This window comes from Corythoichthys intestinalis, chromosome 21 (assembly GCF_030265065.1).
Source record: "Corythoichthys intestinalis isolate RoL2023-P3 chromosome 21, ASM3026506v1, whole genome shotgun sequence".
Taxonomy (NCBI): Eukaryota; Metazoa; Chordata; class Actinopteri; order Syngnathiformes; family Syngnathidae; genus Corythoichthys; species Corythoichthys intestinalis.
Window position 1 is genome coordinate 5108467 of NC_080415.1, and position 18744 is coordinate 5127210.

The window sequence follows — 18744 nt, forward strand, 5'->3', positions numbered from 1 at the left end:
TCCTGCCGAACGAGGACCTGTTTCACCCAACCAGCAACGAAGTATTTATAAGCCTCCAAGCTCTTGAAGTTTTTCAAATTTTCGTGGGAATAGGCTGATTTTGTGTGGACAAGATAATTGTAAATATCAGCGTAGCAGATGTCAGGCAGACAGGGCAAAGACAGTGGGTCGAAAAACATCGATTTGGGCATCAAATATGGATCTGGCGACTGTATAGAACAAAGCTTTTCCACATAACGCCTTTTATGCAACACATCCAGTGAGTTTACGGCATCAGAAAACACCGGGTCTTCCATGAAATGCATTTTAAATTCCTCGATCAATTGAAAACAATGCTAATACAGAGACAAAATGACGGACAAGTGGGCGGAACCACACTGCGAGCACGTGGTTTTGTGACGTCGGTGGGTAGGGTCTATGCCTACCCACCGACGTCACTGGATGTAAACTCACTGGATGTGTTGCATAAAAGGCGTTATGTGGAAAAGCTTCGTTCTATACAGTCGCCAGATCCATATTTGATGCCTAAGTCGATGATTTTTGACCGGCTGCCTTCACCGTCTCTGCCTGACCCTGATATTTACAACTATCTTGTCCACACAAAATCAGCCTATTCTCACGAAAGTTTGAAAAACTTTAAGAGCTTGGAGGCTTATAAATGCTACGTTGCTGGTTGGGTGAAACAGGTCCTCGTACACGAAAATTCGGCAGGAATCTTGTGCTCGGAAGGTGAGTTACGAAATTTTCAATTCAAAATCTTTTGTTCTTGCTAACATCCACTGTCAAGTCTAATGTATTTCATGTCATTTGTCAATGGAGCTAGGGCTTTTAATGTTTATATGGTTTAGCGATAGCACTCACTACATACATACGTGTATGTTGTCGGCGATTAGCCTAGCAATGATCTTAATTGTGGTTGTCAGCCCAAAACCCTCTAAATATATATTAAATGCATCTTACCAGATATAAAATGACTGCTACATAATCTGTGGTAATCGTTTGGAGCCCAGTTTTCTCGTCGAATTGCAGCAGCCCATCTCGCTCTCTTCTCTCCGGGTCTCTCGGAATCCGGTAGAACTTCAAGTCTCTCTGTCTTCTCCGTCTATCTTCTCTGTTATTGCAACCGACCGCCACACACGCCTTCACCATTTTGATTATTAATGTTAACGAGCAGAAAAACATAGGAGTAAATAGGAGTAATGTACGGAGCCGTAACAGGTCAACACGATGTGTTGCCGGACAAGTGGGCGGCACCAGTCAGGAGAGCGGAGTTGTGACGTCACGTGGGTAGGGTCTATAGGTCATATGTAGGGTTATATGGTGAGATTGTATATGTGTTAAACAAGAATGTATATATTTAAATGTAAGGAATGGAACTGATATGTCAAGACTTAAGGACAAGGGGTGGGAGTCAATAAGTTTTTACTTCTCACTCCTTTTCGAATACTCATATTTTGTTTTTTCTTTTTTTTTTATTTCATTATTGTCACCGTTTATCGGTACCTACTTATGTATTAAGTATTCGAAATAAACGTGTTCAATCAATCAAAATTAAAAATAAAAAAAAAAACAAGAAGAGAAATGAACTCTTTAACGCTCAAGAAAAGCTTGATAGTATTTTTACCTCAAAAATATGTTAACTTTCCTACAGCAGCTAAAGTAGCTGATAGTGCATTGTTTCACTAAAGTGAAACGAGACGAGTCATTGGCTAAAGGCTGGGTTTATCCCGCCCATCGGACGCTGTGCGTCTCTAGGGGTCAATGGGCAGAGGGAGGGGCTCAGCTAGCCCAGACCCTCTTGATTCCCTGCATGATGACTCGATGATGTGTCTGAGGCTGAATCCCGTTTTAATTGACAGCAAAATCAGCAAATCAGTGATCTTGTTTTATTAACATCTGCGGGAGGCATTTTCAATTAACTTTCATAATCGTCCTAGCGACACATGCTTTGTTAAAAATGACTAGCGAAAAATCGAGCTTCTATTTTTGGTGATTTTTATCTATTGTAGCAACTTATGTTTGGTGACTTGACTTCTGGCCAGTTGTTGTTTTCGTCAACAATGACAATAATGAAAATATTTTGTCGATGAACATTTTTTTTCCATGATGATGACGTCACTAAGAAGAGATAAAAACGTGACATGGGAGACTAGCACATAATGAGACAAATGTCAGTTTTTGTCTGACGACACGACGTGACCAAAATGTGACATGGTTTCTCTCATATGTTCACAATGTTTGACATTTTCATATTGTACGTGGAGTACGTCAGCTTGCATCTTTGCAATGCTTGGGTTGTGTCACTCATGTGAGATGTTCTGCGCCTCTCCCCACCAGAGTTTAGGTTTGAGTCTAGAGCTAGGCTGCACTCCATCTTGCTTGTTTGGAAACACAGTAAGATTTGTTTTCTTTTCTTGGCAAGAGAGAATATACAATGCTGCTTTAGCCTTTAAAGGGCCTGTGACACCATGAAAAAAAATCTTACATAGCATTATTATGTGAAATTAAAATCAGATTTCGAGATGATTCGAATATAAACAACAATTTGGCAAAGTGCTGATGACGAGAAATGAGTTTTTCAATCTGCCGTTGAGCGACTCCTGTCATTATGGCGCTCTGGCGCCGCCATATGGGCGATGACGTCAGTAGAGTAACGATTTCAGCTGATTTAGAATTCAGCCAAATGGAGGATGATTCAGAACAAAAAAATGCGACATACGTAGAGCAGCAAAATGTCATCATTGTTTTTCTCTCTTCAATATTTTTACAGATTAATCTTTTTATCTAAATATTTTTTTCCCCAATTGCTAAAAAAAATTGTATGTCATGACAAATAAGAGTGTTGTGATAAATGGAATATTAAAGATTAAAAATGCATTTATTCAGAACGACAGGGCCAAATTACTGCATAATGGTCAAAACTGCCGTCTTCTAAAACCTCCTTCAACGGAGTTAGTCCGGCTTTTGTCATTTCCCTGCCCCGGCTTCGGAGACGGAGGAAAGAGCGGAAACAAAACAGGAGGCGTGAGAGCTAGGCGACATGCTAACCCGAACCAAGCGGCTCGTCCAAGTCTCTTCCTCGCCTTAAAAAAATGAAAAATCACACAAAACTACCCCCTAATTGGTGAGATTGTCTTCACCAATTGGCCAGCCCCCGGTGGCAAGCAAGTTTCGGCTCGTTGTTCTGCTGCGGCCCCGGCAGGCAGGCAGTGCTTGTTGCCGGGGACGCAGAGAGGAATGAACGCTAAAAATTCTTATTGGACAAACCGACCGATGTTGGAATGCGTGGCTGCCCGAGCCCAAGCCGAGTATAGCACTCTCTAGGCGGGCACGAGAAGAGGGCCGAGGGGGCTGGAAATCTCGACACAATCGAGAACTGTAGACGAGAGCCGGGGCTCATCGGGCCCAACCTGAGGATAGCGGTCTATAGGCGGACACGCGAAGAGGACCGAGGAGGGTGGAACTCTCGACACAATTGAGAACCGGAGACGAGAGCGGGGTCTCCACGGGCCCAAGACGAAGAAAGCGCTCTATAGGCGGGCACGCCTTTATGGCCTTTACGGTGAACAGGGAGCATTGTCACCCACAAAATTCAAGCCACTTCCTTATTAAAACATTTGCCATGATCCCAGTATTTGACATAACATAAAACACGTAGCTGATTCACTTCCTCATCTGTCCAATGGTTTGTAGATTGTCGGACTCTTTTTGCCCATTCTTCGCGGTGAACAGGATCCTTTGGAAATCCAAAAAGGCTCACACCACTCTACCTGGTGTAGCAACAAAAGCCTGCAACACATTGGGCTGGCGTGACGCAAAAAATATACGAATTAATTCCTCAAAATCAGCTGAATCCGCAGTCCGTCTGCATACTATAATAATTGCTATATTGTGAAAATAGTCCGCTGACATCACATTCACCTTCTTCCTCAATCCAGACTCTGGCCGGATGTCACTCATTTTCATGGCGCCGGATTAAAAAAAAATTATCCATCGCTTTCACACACATCCAAGCGGTCCATTTCATTCGGCAGCGTCCTCTTAAAACACTGGACAGTCTAAAGCAGAGCCACTTGTCTTTTCTGGTCAGTAAGTCTTCACCTCGGCTGTTTTGTTTGGTAAATGAGCTATAACTGGGAGATACTGATTGCTAGTAACTTCTGGGTAGACTTTAAGAATAGCAAAAAAAAAAAAAAATCCCAGAAAAAAAACGTAGAGACAACAAACCCGAGTCTTTCTTCCCGGACACCAGAGCAGACAGCATGGGCAACACAAAATGTCATCATTGTTTTGTCTCTCTACTCCAATATTATTACCAGATATTCTTTGTATACAGTGGGGCAAATAAGTATTTAGTCAACCACCAATTGTGCAAGTTCTCCTACTTGAAAAGATTAGAGAGGCCTGTAGTTGTTAACATAGGTACACCTCAACAATGAGAGACAGATTGTGGAAAAAAAAAAGAAAATCAGATTGTTTGATTTTTAAAGAATTTATTTCCAAATTAGAGTGGAAAATAAGTATTTGGTCACCTACAAACAAGCAAGATTTCTGGCTGTCAATGAGGTCTAAATTCTTCTAACGAGGTCTAACGAGGCTCCACTCGTTAACTGTTTTAATGGTACCTGTTTTAACTCATTATCGGTATAAAAGACACCTGTCCCCAACCTCAGTCAGTCACACTCCAAACTTCACTATGGCCAAGACCAAAGAGCTGTCGAAGGACACCAGAGACAAAATTGTAGACCTGCACCAGGCTGGGAAGACTGAATCTGCAATAGGTCAAACGCTAGGTGTAAAGAAATCAACTGTGAGAGCAATTATTAGAAAATGGAAGGCATACAAGACCACTGATAATCTCCCTCGATCTGGGGCTTCATGTCAGATCTTACACCGTGGCGTCAAAATGATAACAAGAACGGTGAGCAAAGTGTCCCGATCTCAACCCCATAGAAAATCTGTAGAGGGAGTTGAAAGTCTGTGTTGCTCAACGACAGCCCCAAAACATCACTGCTCTAGAGGAGATCTGCATGGAGGAATGGGCCAAAATACCAGCAACAGTGTGTGAAAAGCTTGTTTAGAGTTACAGAAAACGTTTGGCCTCCGTTATTGCCAACAAAGGGTACATAACAAAGTATGGAGATGAGCTTTTGGTGTTGACCAAATACTTATTTTCCCACATGATTTGCAAATAAATTCTTTAAAAATCAAACAATGTGATTTTCTGTTTTTTTTTCCCACATTCTGTCTCTCATGGTTAAGGTTTATCCATGTTGACAGTTACAGGCCTCTCTAATATTTTCAAGTGGGAGAACTTGCACAATTAGTGGTTGACTAAATACTTATTTGCCCCACTGTAAGTATTGATTCCCTGCCTACATTATAAATGGTTTTTTCATGACACATAACAGTCTTGGGCTAAATGGAATATAAAATATGATGAGGCGGTCGGGAACGGTCGCCTTCACCGACCGGTGTCCTGCAGCACACACCAGGCACGAAGTGGCTAATCGGGAGGACCGGGACACTTTCCGGTGGGCCGGCCTGACGTTTGGGCCGGTCGAAATATACTTTTTTAAATAAAGCTGTCAGATAAACTTAATAACGGCATTAACTCAACCCCTCTATAGAGGGTATAGAGATACAGTAAACTGTGAATGAACATGTAGAATGAAAGAATTTGAATGTTTTACAGCGCTACTAAAACCTCCAACATTGAAGCTCCTGGCACTTTGTACATGTGTCGCGGCCGCTCGAAGCTCACAATCTTTTTTCTGCACAAAGACGGAGGATTGGGGTGAAATCCACTTTCTAACTTTGGCATTTTAACCCAAAACATTCCACTCTGTAGTGGACTGATGGGCGCGAACTCCCCTGAAACAAACAGATGTTCGAACTGTATGAGTGCTTTGGGAGACAGCTGTTTTAATGAGTTCAATCATTTTATTATTCACATTTCATTTTGGGGGGGAATTTTTTGTCATAAATAAGATAAAACCACTGAAAAATAATGATACATTACATTAAATTATATACAGTACTCCCCGAAAAATTTGAATATCAAGTAAATGTTGTTTCATTTTGACAATTTAACATATAAGATTAAACAAACAAAATTGTATATGTCAGTTTGCATGTAATGCCGCATCTCAAGCAGTTCCCCTTAACTTTTCTGATTCTGAAGATTTTTCACCTTATTATAACCAGAAACTTAAAAAAAATTGAATATGAAAAGCTTCAGTTTTGTACACAAATGCCGCATGTGTAATTCAAAGCACCTGCAAAAGGTTCCTGAACCTTTAAAAGTCAGTCTAATATATACGATTAAATTATAGATAGTACCCCAAAAATAAAAAGGTACATCCACACAGAACCCAAGCTTGAGCCCTTGATCTCAGAACTGGCATGCTAACCACTCTTCCTCCGTGCCTCCCTTTTTATAAGTTATTTGGGGAAAATTCCTGTTTAATTCATCTTTACAAGTGTAAAGTAAAACAAATTTTTTTCTTTCTAACGAGGTTTATATTTGATAAATTTCATCTGTTAGTGCTCAGACCATACGCAGCACTCTACATCAAATTGGTGTGCATGGCTGTCACCCCAGGAGGAAGTCTCTTCTGAAGACGGTACACAAGAAAGCCCGCAAACAGTTTGCTGAAGACATGTCAACAAAGCACATGGATTACTGGAACCATGCCTCCCTTTTTACAAGTTATTTGGGGAAAATTCCTGTTTAATTCATCTTTACAAGTGTAAAGTAAAACTAATTTTTTCTTTCTAACGAGGTTTATATTTGATAAATTTCATCTGTTAGTGCTCAGACCATATGCCGCACTCTACATCAAATTGGTGTGCATGGCTGTCACCCCAGAGGAAGTCTCTTCTGAAGACGGTACACAAGAAAGCCCGCAAACAGTTTGCTGAAGACATGTCAACAAAGCACATTGATTACTGGAACCATGTCCTATGGTCTGACGAGACGTGCAGGCTTTCTTGTGTACCGTCTTCGGAAGAGGCTTCCTCTTGGGGTGACAGCCATGCACACCAATTTGATGTAGACTGCGGCGTATGGTCTGAGCACTTTGAGGCTGACCCCCCCACCTCTTCAATCTCTGCAGCAATGCTGACAGCACTCTTGTAACGAGTCACTTGGGATTTTGGAGGGAAAATGACAAGCAGTACTCAAATTGGACTTTTAGGAATGCGAGTAGTTTCCATGCGGTGTACTCACTTTTGTTGCCAGGGGTTTAGATATTAATGGCTAAATTTTGAGTTATTTGGAGGGGAAACTATATTAACTGTATTATATAAGCTGCACACTGACTACTTTTCATTGTGTCAAAGTGTCATTTTGTCAGTGGTGTCCATGAAAAAATATACTTAAATATCTGCAGAAATGGGAGGGGTGTACTCACTTTTGTGATACATTGTATATAGCGCATTTACCTACATGGTTACCATGCCCAAAGCACTTTACATTGGCACACTTTTACCCGTTCACGCATACGTTCCCCAAAGAATGGTGCTGCTGCCATGCAAGGTGCTTCAAATTAGGGTTCAGTGCCTTGCCCAGGGGTACTTTGACAGTGAACAGTCGTAGCCTGGAACCAAACCGCTGTCTATTTCATTCAGGAGCATGAAAATACCATGTATAATCTGAAATAAACATGCTTTTTCAGGTCATAAACACTTTGAAGCATGGTGGAAATCTGTAGAGATCACTCAATCAAAACAAGCAACATATAAAACTCCAATTTGGTGCAATCTGATTGAATTAAAGTTAATAAAACTCCCATACATTTCGCACATGGGAAGAAAGAGGAATAAGCCAATAACAACACGTATTATTGAGCAATACATTTATGTCATATGCAAACATGAGATGTGAGATGCTCAAAAGACGTATCAGTTTCCTTCAGTATAACAAATTCAGGGCTGTCACCAAAGTTAAAGAGCTCCTTAGACCTACAACTTTTGTAAAAAATAAAAATAAAAAAAATCTAGCATTAGAAAAAAAATAATAATAATAATCATACTCTCATAAGTGTTACCTAATATTACGCCTAGAGCACACAGACATCAATACAAAACGTCGCCAAAAGTCGAAGCCTGTGAAATCAAACAACTTCCGGTTCACATAGTGTAAGAATAAGCAAAAAAACGACTTTGATGTCGTAATATTATGACTTTAATCTCGTAATATCACAAATTTTCCCTCTGAATAATAAAGTGTGTGACTTCTTGGCAGATAATTTCCCATGGCATACTGTGATGGCTAACACTTCCACCACAATATAGTGTTTCAAGATTACGTTAATTATTTATCTGATATTTTTTGGGGCAATTTATTTTCTAATGGGTGCACACTTTTAATATATGTCTGATTGTTTATTGGATTTTGATTTTCTAATTTGAGCAAACGACCACAGGTCTTTAAGATCTGAGACCTAGCATTCTGGGGGGGGGGGGGGGGTATGTAAGTTAATTTAATTATGATGGTTTGGGGTAGGCCTGAACGATATTGGAAAAAACTATTGTTGCGATTTTTTTGAGGTGTGCAATATATTGCGATATTATATTGCGATAGTAAAAAAAAAAAGAAATTTTCACTAGATGACTTGAATAGCTGTTTGGAAATACTTTGCATGACACACCGTGACCACAGTGTATTCATATAATACCGTTTCATTTGCGAATGATTAAGATTGCTGTATTATTATGAAGGGATCCAGGAAGCAATGTCTGCACAAAATAGATAATTTATTGAACACAATATCTGACACTTCAACAGCAGCAAATACATTAAATGACAAATAAAAGAGCAGGTGCATTCGTCCCCTAAGTTTTTGACAAAATATAACAATAAATAAAAACTTCTGTAAAATAACAACAAAGTTGTAAACATAGTTGAACAAAAATATTAAATATGACAAATAAGAGTTGTTCACAAACTATAACAATAAATAAAAACCTCAGTAAAACAATAAAGTTGTCAACATATTTGAACTTAAATATTAAATCTGTCAAATAAAAGTGCAAGTGCATTAGTCCCCTGAGTTGTTTACACAAAATATAACAATATAAAACTGCAAAACTGCAACAAAGTTGTAAAAATATTTAAAAAATATTAAGTATCAAAACTTTATGTGCAGCTGTACTATAGTTATTTGAAAAATACGATTTACAATTAATTTAAATATAAAAGAAACAGAAACTCAATTGAACTTGTAAATAATTGAACTGAATAACAGCAAATAACTGATGAATAACAGAACCATTTTAACTCCCAAATTTCCTGCCTTCCTGATAGCTGTCACATGAATAAAAAGAAGAAAAGACATTCCTGCAGCTGTGTTATGTATTTGTCTGCATATCGTCCACCTTCCTTGCTCAGCAATTCTCAACTGGGTCTCATAGGTTTTTGGCCAAGACTACTAGTTTATCCACCATTGCAGGCTCGAGACAACAACGTTGGCACGTAACAATGTTCCCACCTGTACTAAAAAGCCTCTGATGGGAAGCTCGTAGCAGGAATGCATAGATACCTGCGTTTTAAATGGTCCCACATGTTCGACGGATTACTTCTTGTTGAGGCAACCATGGCGAGGCACTGTCAACAGGGCTGTTTTTTGTTCCTTATATTCTTGTCGATAGCCAAAATACTTCCAAAACTCCTTTTGGAGACAGTCTTCCCTATTCAACGTGTTGCTTGCTTTCACTTTGAAAACGGCCCCTCCTCCCTCCGCTCTGCTGTTCGGCCCCTCCTCCCTCCACTCCGCTGTAGCAGGGGAGGGGGAGGAGCCGATGACTGCGAGTTGGAGGGAATGAGATGAGAGGCTGTGCGCTCTCCTTCCCGCTCCTTCCTCAAAACAAACGTTTGTGGATTTAAAAAAATGAAATGAAAAAACTATCGCACGTCCTTGCGATGGGACTATTGCGCATGCGCACATCGCGATGGCGATGTTTAAACGATATATCGTTCAGGCCTAGTTTGGGGTATATTTTTCACTGTTTGTTTAAATTCACATTAGTTGATTATTGTTTGAAGTTGATGTATCTAATTTTTCTATCCATTGTTGCTTAAGTTGACAATGTTGGTTAATTGTCATACCTCCCTTACGTGGCCGTTAGTATTCTGTCCTTATTTAAGCAGCCCCAGAGATGGGTCTGGAGGTCAGTTTTGGTTGAAGCCTCTTGTTATGTTGACCTCTTTTATGTCGGGCCCAAGACATTTTGTTAAATTGGTTTTCTTTTGTGAGTTTATTAAATTGAATTTTCACCTAAGTTGAAACACCAGAGTCCTCGTCTCATGTATGTTTGGTCCAATACATTTGGTGGCAGTGGTTGGATTTTTCGAGTCCGACACTAGTGTGTTCCCCCCCCACCATTTTTCCCTTTTTTTGATCATTTTTTTGTACCATTCAACCTCAACTATGCCCGTAAGAGGAAGACGACACATGAACTGTACCAGCCCAGAACCAGGTTCATCTGGAAGTTGGAGAAATGGCCATGAAGAGGAGGGGGCTGATGTGGACTACCGGTTTAGGAAGAGGAGGCAAGTGAACCAACATTAACTGACCTCTCTGGTTTGGAAACACTGCTTTATATGATACCAGTTTGCCAAAATAATGTTATTTAGTTATTAATTAGATAAATATCACTGTCACTGGATCAAGGACTTTCAGGCCAACAAACGTGAGGGCGGTCCCCACCTCTCTTCCACCCACACGCTCAGCATTGGCTCGCCTCAAGGCTGCATGCCGAGTTCACTACTCTACTCACACTACATGCATGACTGCCGCCCCACCCGCCTTGTGAACATCATTATGTAATTGGTAGAGGAGACAACGGTGGTGGGGATGATCATAGATGGGAACGAGGTGGCCTACACAGATGCGGTCCTCAGAATCAGTGAGAGGTGCGCCTCCAACAACCTGGCACTGAATATCTCCAAGACTAAGTAACTCATCTTGGACCTCCTATGGCACAAAACCACCCTTTCCCCTCCGTACATTAACAGTGAAAGCGTGGCACAATTGGAGTCCTTTTAATTCCTTGGGGTCCCCATATCTGATGACCTCTGCTGGGCAGCCAACACCACAGCACTGGTTAAGCCGGCGAAGCAAAGACCACACTTCGTGAGAGTACTCAGGAAGGAGCGATTCATTACAAACTTGCTGTTGACCTTCTACCGGTCAGCCATTGAGAGCCCGCTGACTTATTCTGTGTCAGTGTGAAGAAGACTACAGAGGACGATCAAAACAGCACACAAGGAGCATCATTGGCATATCGGCTGCCCCCTTCCTCCTTTGTCCATTATGTACAACTCTTGGTGCCTTGGAAAGGCAAGGAGCATCATAAAAGACTATAGACCGCCTAGCCTCCACCTCTTCTAACTGTTGGCCTGCGTCAGGTGCTAGAGGGCCATGACATCCAAAACAAACTGAGGGACCATTTCATTCCATCATTCATTTTCAACATACTAGGGATGTACCGAAAACAAAATTCTTGGCCGAAACGAATATTGGAAACTTTTGGCCGAAAAAAACGAAAGGCCAAATAATACACATGTATAAGATTCATTTCTTATTTCATTAGAAAAAAAATATTACAGGTAGTCCCCGGGTTTTGAACGAGTTCTGTTCTGATGCTGGCAACGTAAAGGCAAGGCAAGGCAAGGCAAGTTTATTTATATAGCACAATTCAACACAAGGCAATTCAAAGTGCTTTACATCACATGAAGATCATAAAAATCACATTAAAATCAATAGAACGTAAAAACAAAGACAATCGAAATAGGAAATAAAATTATACATAAAAATCCCATTTAATCACGAATAGAATGAAAAAAAAAAATAAATAAAAAATAAATACTACTACTACTACTGCAAATAATTGAATTCAGCAATGGAGATAAGCACAAGAGGAATAGAAAGCAAATAGATTGAAATATATAGACAATTATAGTTATGCAGTGCTAAACCAAAGCGTTTTTAGCCCTGATTTAAAGGAGCTAACAGTTTGAGCATACTTCAGACCTTCAAGTAACTTGTTCCAGAGGTGAAGAGCATAGGAACTAACTGCTGCCTCACCCTGCTTGGTTCTTGTTCTTGGAACATACAGGAGACCGGTTCCAGACGACCTTAAGGGTCTAGATGTTTCATAGGAATCTAACAATTCAAGCATGTATTTTGGTCCAAGGCCATTAAGTGTTTGTAGACGAGCAGTAGTATTTTATAGTCTATCCTTTGACTCACTGGAAGCCAGTGTAACGATTTCAAAACCAGTGTAATGTGGTCCAGTTTCCCTGTATTTGTGAGGACTCTGATTGCAGCTTTCTGTACTAGCTGCAGCTTCCTGACTGATTTTTTTTATCAAGACCTGTAAATATACCGTTGCAATGGTCCAATCTGTTGAAAATGAATGCATGCATAAGTTTTTCCATGTCTTCTTGAGTCAGAAGCCCCTTAATTCTGGCTATATTTTTGAGGTGGTAATAAGCAGATTTAGTGACGGACTTTAGATGGCTATCAAATTTTAGGTCTGAGTCAATAATTACGCCAAGGTTTCTGAAATTGTGCTAAGGTGCCTGCTTATCTTTGACCTTTCCTTTTTTGTCCCAAAAATGATCACTTCTGTTTTCTCCACATTTAACTGGAAAAAATGCTGGCACATCCATCCATTGATTTGATAAATGCATTTACTCAGGAAGACTAAGGGACTATAATCATGTGGGGACACAGAAATGTACAGTTGTGTGTCATCTGCATAGGTGTGATAGGAGATGTCATACTGTTTCATAATCTGAGCAAGGGGAAGCATATAGATGCTAAATAAGAGTGGTCCAAGAATGGACCCTTGGGGGACTCCATACGTGAATTTGGTTCGTTCTGACTGATGGTTTCTAATTGACACAAAGAAATCCCTATCATGTAAATAAGATGTGAACCACTAAAGAACAGTGTCAGTAAGCCCTACCCACTGTTCCAATCTGCCAAGTAATATATTGTGATCAACCGTGTCGCATGCGGCGCTGAGATCCAATAGTAGCAGAACAGATGATTTGCCTGCATCGGTATTCCGATGAAATTCATTTAAGACTGTGATAAGCACGGTCTCGGTGCTGTGTTGTGGCCGAAATCCAGACTGAAATGAGTTAAGACTGTTTTGCATCATAAAAACATGGATCTGTTCGAACACAACCCTCTCGATAATTTTCCCCAGGAATGTCAGATTTGATATAGGCCTATAATTACTAATGGTTGAGGCATCTAGATTTGTTTTGTTTTTTTAGAAGAGGTTTTATTACTGCAGTTTTTAAAGTCTGTGGAAACTCTCCTGTTTGGAGAGAAGTATTTATAATCTGAAGTACGTCTAGGGCTATGCAATGAAAAACAGTTTTGAAAAAGTTTGAAGGAAGGATGTCAAGGCAGCATGTTGCGGGCTTTAATTTTGACACAATTTCTGTTAAAGTGGCATAGTCCAAGAGGCTAAACTTTCTAAGACTGACGTGGGGGACATTTTGGGAGGCATTTAGTGTAACAATTGTTAATCTGGAGTTGCACACAGTCTGTCTTATCTTTAGTACTTTGTGTGTAAAGAATGCTGCGAAATCATTACAGGACACCTCAGATACTAATTCTTGAGGTACTGATGCTTGTGGGTTTGTCAGTTTGTCAACAACAGAAAATAGTGTGCAGGTATTGTTGGTGTTTCTACTAATGATCTCTGAAAAATATGACGGGCTAGCATTTTTCAGTTCCTGGTTGTATTTGCGAGGACTCTCTTTGTAGTAAAGTGAATTTCCGCTTAAGTCGGAATTAACCCTTAAAGTAAAATAACTATCCAAAGTATTGTATTTTGTGTATTGATGGAGGATCTACTGCCCTCTGGCGGCAGTGTTAGGTAGGCTGGACTGTCACCTTATGACTGAGGAGCAGACATGGAAAATATTTCACCATGTGGACAGCTGCACTGTAGTTTGGCCCACATCAGGCTGTAAGTTGTTTCGGCTAGTATATGTTTGTGTATGCATTTGTAATTAAGTTTACAGCTAGAGTTTGTGGAATTACGTGTGAGCGATTTGCTATGAAAATTGTAAATACGTGAGCATTTGTAGCATTTAAGATAGCGGACTTTTGTTAGGCAAATTAGGTAATTTAATCTACTAAATTTACATATTGATGAGAGTAGATGGACGTTTGAGCACCAATAGTCAAGGTTTTTTTTTTTTTTGGTAAAATGTGTGTTGTTTTGAAAATAAGTGTACATATCAGTGTTACAGCTTTACGAATCGTACAAAGTAAGATAAGTAAAATGCTTCAAAAAGCACAATTGTTTGATATCCGTGAAGCTGAACAACTTCACGTTTAGTGAGGACAGAGCATGTCATATTAATGCAGTAAAGTAAAAAAATAAGATACTGTGAGGACAATAAGGTACTTTTTATTCGACGGAAAAAAAACAAAAAACGACTAGAGACAAAATGGTGGACGTGACTCTAGCGTCGTAAAGTAAATATCGCATAAAACGAGTATGTCGTAACCCAGGGACTACCTGTATTTTATTTAATTATTTTCCGATTAAAGCCCTTTTTTTTTCTTTCTTTCTTTTTTTTTTTTTTTACGATCAGCCGGAAATAAAATATGATCCCATCTCACAGGTATGTAAACATCTTCTACAATGTTCTACGACCCCAGAGGCTCAAGAAATTTTGAATGGAAGTTGCAGATTCTGAAACCCCTTGAGAGGTGTGTTCCCGCTGGCTGTGAGCATTTTGTGGCTAGCTCTGAACGCGTGCTATAGCAGAGGTGCCAGGGTCGTCGTAGCATTCTGTTTGTTGGACACTTTACGGCCGATGAAACCTTCATAAATGCGGTTTCTTGTAAGTTTGGGACACTCGAAAATGGGTCTCACGCCTCCAGTTGCTAAGCTAAATGAGATGTTAATGTACATTTGTGTGGAACTGTAGTTCACAAAAAAAAACTATTCCGTTCTCGCTGAAATTCGTAAAGCTCTTTACAAGGCTATTACTATGTCTCATACTCCTTAAAATAAGATTTGATGTTGTCTTGTGCAACAAGTGGAACCGATCGAGAGCTAGGCGAGTGGGCTGAGTTCTAGCAGCAATGAAGCCGAGCGAAGTCGCTCCCGGTGTTCTGCCAAAATATCCTACATCGGCGAAACGTACCTAAAGTACTACCGTGCGCTATAAACTTGTTTTGTTTAGATGCATACAGGAATAACGTACTCAAAAAAATGCCTGCAGAAAATACTTAAATGTAGTTATATCAAATAAGGACGGTTTAAATACGCTACTCGACTGATGTGGTCAACTGTTTCAAAGCTAACACAAAAAAACACAATGGTTAAAAGTATGAGAAGGTAATACATACAAAAAGTATCTTTGAGGCTGTGAAAAGGTTCTAAATAACTAAATAAAAACAAAAATAGTGAGTACTCGCCGCTTCCAACCGATGTGCGCATGCGTGTGAATGCATGCGCAAGCGCCCTGAGCATTGTGTAAGACGTTTCGCCGCGTAGTAAGGAATGGCCGAACACCGGTCTGACTAAATGGTGACTGGCAGAGGGGGTGTGGAAGTCACGGGAAAAAATGTGACAAAAAGAGGAAGTAGTCACGCTATAAATGTATTGTACTAAACCACAGGAAATGCAAATTTATGCATTTAAATACTACTGCATTCGTATACTGTTCGGTTGGTTAAACTCTGAACTACTCATGCGCGCCACGGGCTCAAAAGCACTGTACTCGATGTGACACGTGATATGGAAAGCAACTTCACAAGCGTGTAGAAGCGATGAAGCAAATTTATTTTCTTTTATTTTATATTGATTTTTATATTTCTTTGATACCTCAAAATACATCTAAACTGCGGAATGTTGGCTATGAGCCAGTAGCGTTGCTTTGCTTACATCATCCCAAGAGGACTACTGTTCTTCACACTATTCAGTGGTAAACCTTCGGTCTTTTACCAAAAACCAAAAATGCAATTTTAGCTATTTTCGGTCAAAAGTTTTCGGCGCCAAATTTTCGTTTACATCTCTATATCATACTCAACTCAAGTTTGCACTGAAATGTCACTGTCAATACACTGCTAATACAACAACATTGTCATGTGCATCTGACTAAGTAAAATGTTTTCAGACATTTGTCTCAATCTTGGTACTTTATAATCTCAGTCCTGCAGTGTTGTTAATAACGGCGTTACAATATAACGGCGTTACTAACGGCGTTATTTTTTTCAGTAATGAGTAATCTAATTAATTACTTTTCTCATCTTGGCAACGCCATTACCGTTACTGAGGAGGGAAAGGCGTGCGTTACTATGCGTTACTACGTTGGTTGAATAAAAAAAGTGAGAGAAACGGACTCACGGGGACGAGAGCAGAGCAGGAGTGGGGAAGACGCCGTTGCAACCGCGATGCTCGGTGGCTCGGAGCCACAGCCGACAAACTACGCCCACATGACACGGTAGATATAATATTATTGAACTAGATGCGAATGACAGCCACTGCTGCATTGCCAACATGTTTTAAGGACTACATGCATTAGTAAACAGCTGCCATCTTAAAGCAGTAGACCTCTCAGGAAGGCCCTGATGTAGAGATCCTTCCTAGCGAACCTAAGTAATTTTTTTTTTTAAATCTAAAATGCTCCTAAATCGGCAAAATCTTAACTTAATTCTATCTTTAAATGATGAAACAGTTTTAAAACTTACACATGTTTAAAGTAGACAGAAGGGAACTAATGCAATAACGGGAGCAATTTTAACAACTTTAACGATTGATTCACAACTTTAAATTACTTCCACACATAGCAAAGGTTACTAGCTAATTACCACAATACCCTTGTGTCTAGTTAAATGGAGGGTAAAGAATTGGGCTAGGGCCAATTGTCCCCCAAACCCTTTAAGCTTCACATTGTGTGACCTGTTTTTTGTTTTTGTTTTTTTTTTTTGAGGAAAAAAAAATATATATCACTAGTTACTTTGCCAAGTAACTAATTACTCTTACATTCAGGTAACTGAGTTACTAACGCAATTACTTTTTGGGAGAAGTAATTTGTAACTGTAATTAATTACTTTTTTAAAGTAAAATTAACAACACTGGCTCCTGCACATACCTATTAAGTCTCCCGATTTGGTCGGGAATTTCCCGATCATTTACAAATTTCCCCGCCTCCCAATTTAACAGTAAAATCTCCCGATTAAAAAATAAATAAATACTGTAGTTCTCAACTTTATCCGTCAATTTTTTTGGGCAAAGATTCTATTCACAAACCGGAAAAATTATGTCTGAGAGTGAAAGATCTGCTCGCCAGACATGCATGCTCCCACGTGACTTCATTTATTGTGGAAGTAGCAGACAAGCAAGATGGCTGATGAGAAGCAATGCAAAAAGAAGAGAAAATATGAATCAAAATATCAAACAGCTTGGCAAAACGATTATTCATGGATAAGTAAAAGTGATAGAGGAGTGACATTTGCTTTTTGCTCACTGTGCTGTGTGCATATATCAGTTAGTAGTGGAGGAAAAAACGATGTGACTAAGCATGCAAAAACATCAAAGCACATAGATAGTACAAGAGCTCGGTCGGCAAATAAAAGTATTGTAGGTAAGTACCAGCTACTGATCAGATCTGTGAAATGAAACTTTCTGTACTCTACTGGCCACTAAGTTCAACATAGACAGTGACTGTTATAATCACAAAATTTCTTGTGAGTTGGCTCAGAAGGCAAAGACATCCACATGGAACTATGTTAAAGAACATAACTAGTACGAAAGATGTAAGATTATGTAAGAACGATTATGTTAAAGAACATAACTAGTAAGAAAGATTATGTAAGAATGATTATGATGCATGATTAAAAAACTTTTTCAATCATTTACTGTGCTCATTATATTCATATGAAGGTTCAATACACAATAAAATGTAAAATGAGATTCCGATATGCATGTTTTATCTTTGTCTCGCTCGGGGAAAAAATCTCCCTATTTTGACTTTCTACAACTTAACAGGTATGCCTGCAGCATATGCAATATTTGCAGTTACATTACATCATCTGCGATTGGCTGGCAACCAATTCAGTGTGTCCCCTGCCTACTGCCCGAAGTTAGCTGGGATAGGCTCCAGCACCTCCGCGACCCTCGTGAGGAATAAGCGGCATGGAAAATGAATGAAATGAACATTACATCATTTTTGCACTGTTCCATCAATATCTATGCACAAACTGTCATTTGCACTATGATCAGCCATCTGCCTCTTTGAGTACTGCAAATTGTCATATATGCACTATTGTGCTCTGTTATATTACCACTATATCACCAATTGCTGCTAGTCAATTATTCAATTTGTTCCAATCTATGTACGTACACTCTAATCTCTGTTTTATATTAGCCTTTTTGTATTGTATTATTAGCCTTATTGCTTTATGTTGTGCATTATGCACATTGTGCACATTATGGCGAAGCATTAAATCTCATTGTACTCTGTACAATGACAGTAAAGGCTTTCTATTCTATTCTATTCTATTCTATTCTATTCTATTCTATTCTATTCTATTCTATTCTATTCTACACAATGTACAACACAATGTACAACATAATGTTAATCTCTTTTCAAATCAATATTCATTATTATTACAAAACAGAAATTAAAATCGCTCCACCATGATAAAGTGACCGTTCAGTGCTGGGATTTCATATTAAATGCTTTGGGAGTAA

The 18744-nt window shown here is 39.5% G+C and overlaps 1 protein-coding gene across 3 annotated transcripts in view; it reads right to left on the reverse strand.

Annotated features, from left to right (window-relative positions):
* LOC130909364 (rho GTPase-activating protein 23-like) overlaps positions 1-18744 on the reverse strand; it is a 110207-nt gene that overhangs the window by 55461 nt on the left and 36002 nt on the right. The gene's annotated exons all lie outside the window — the stretch shown is intronic.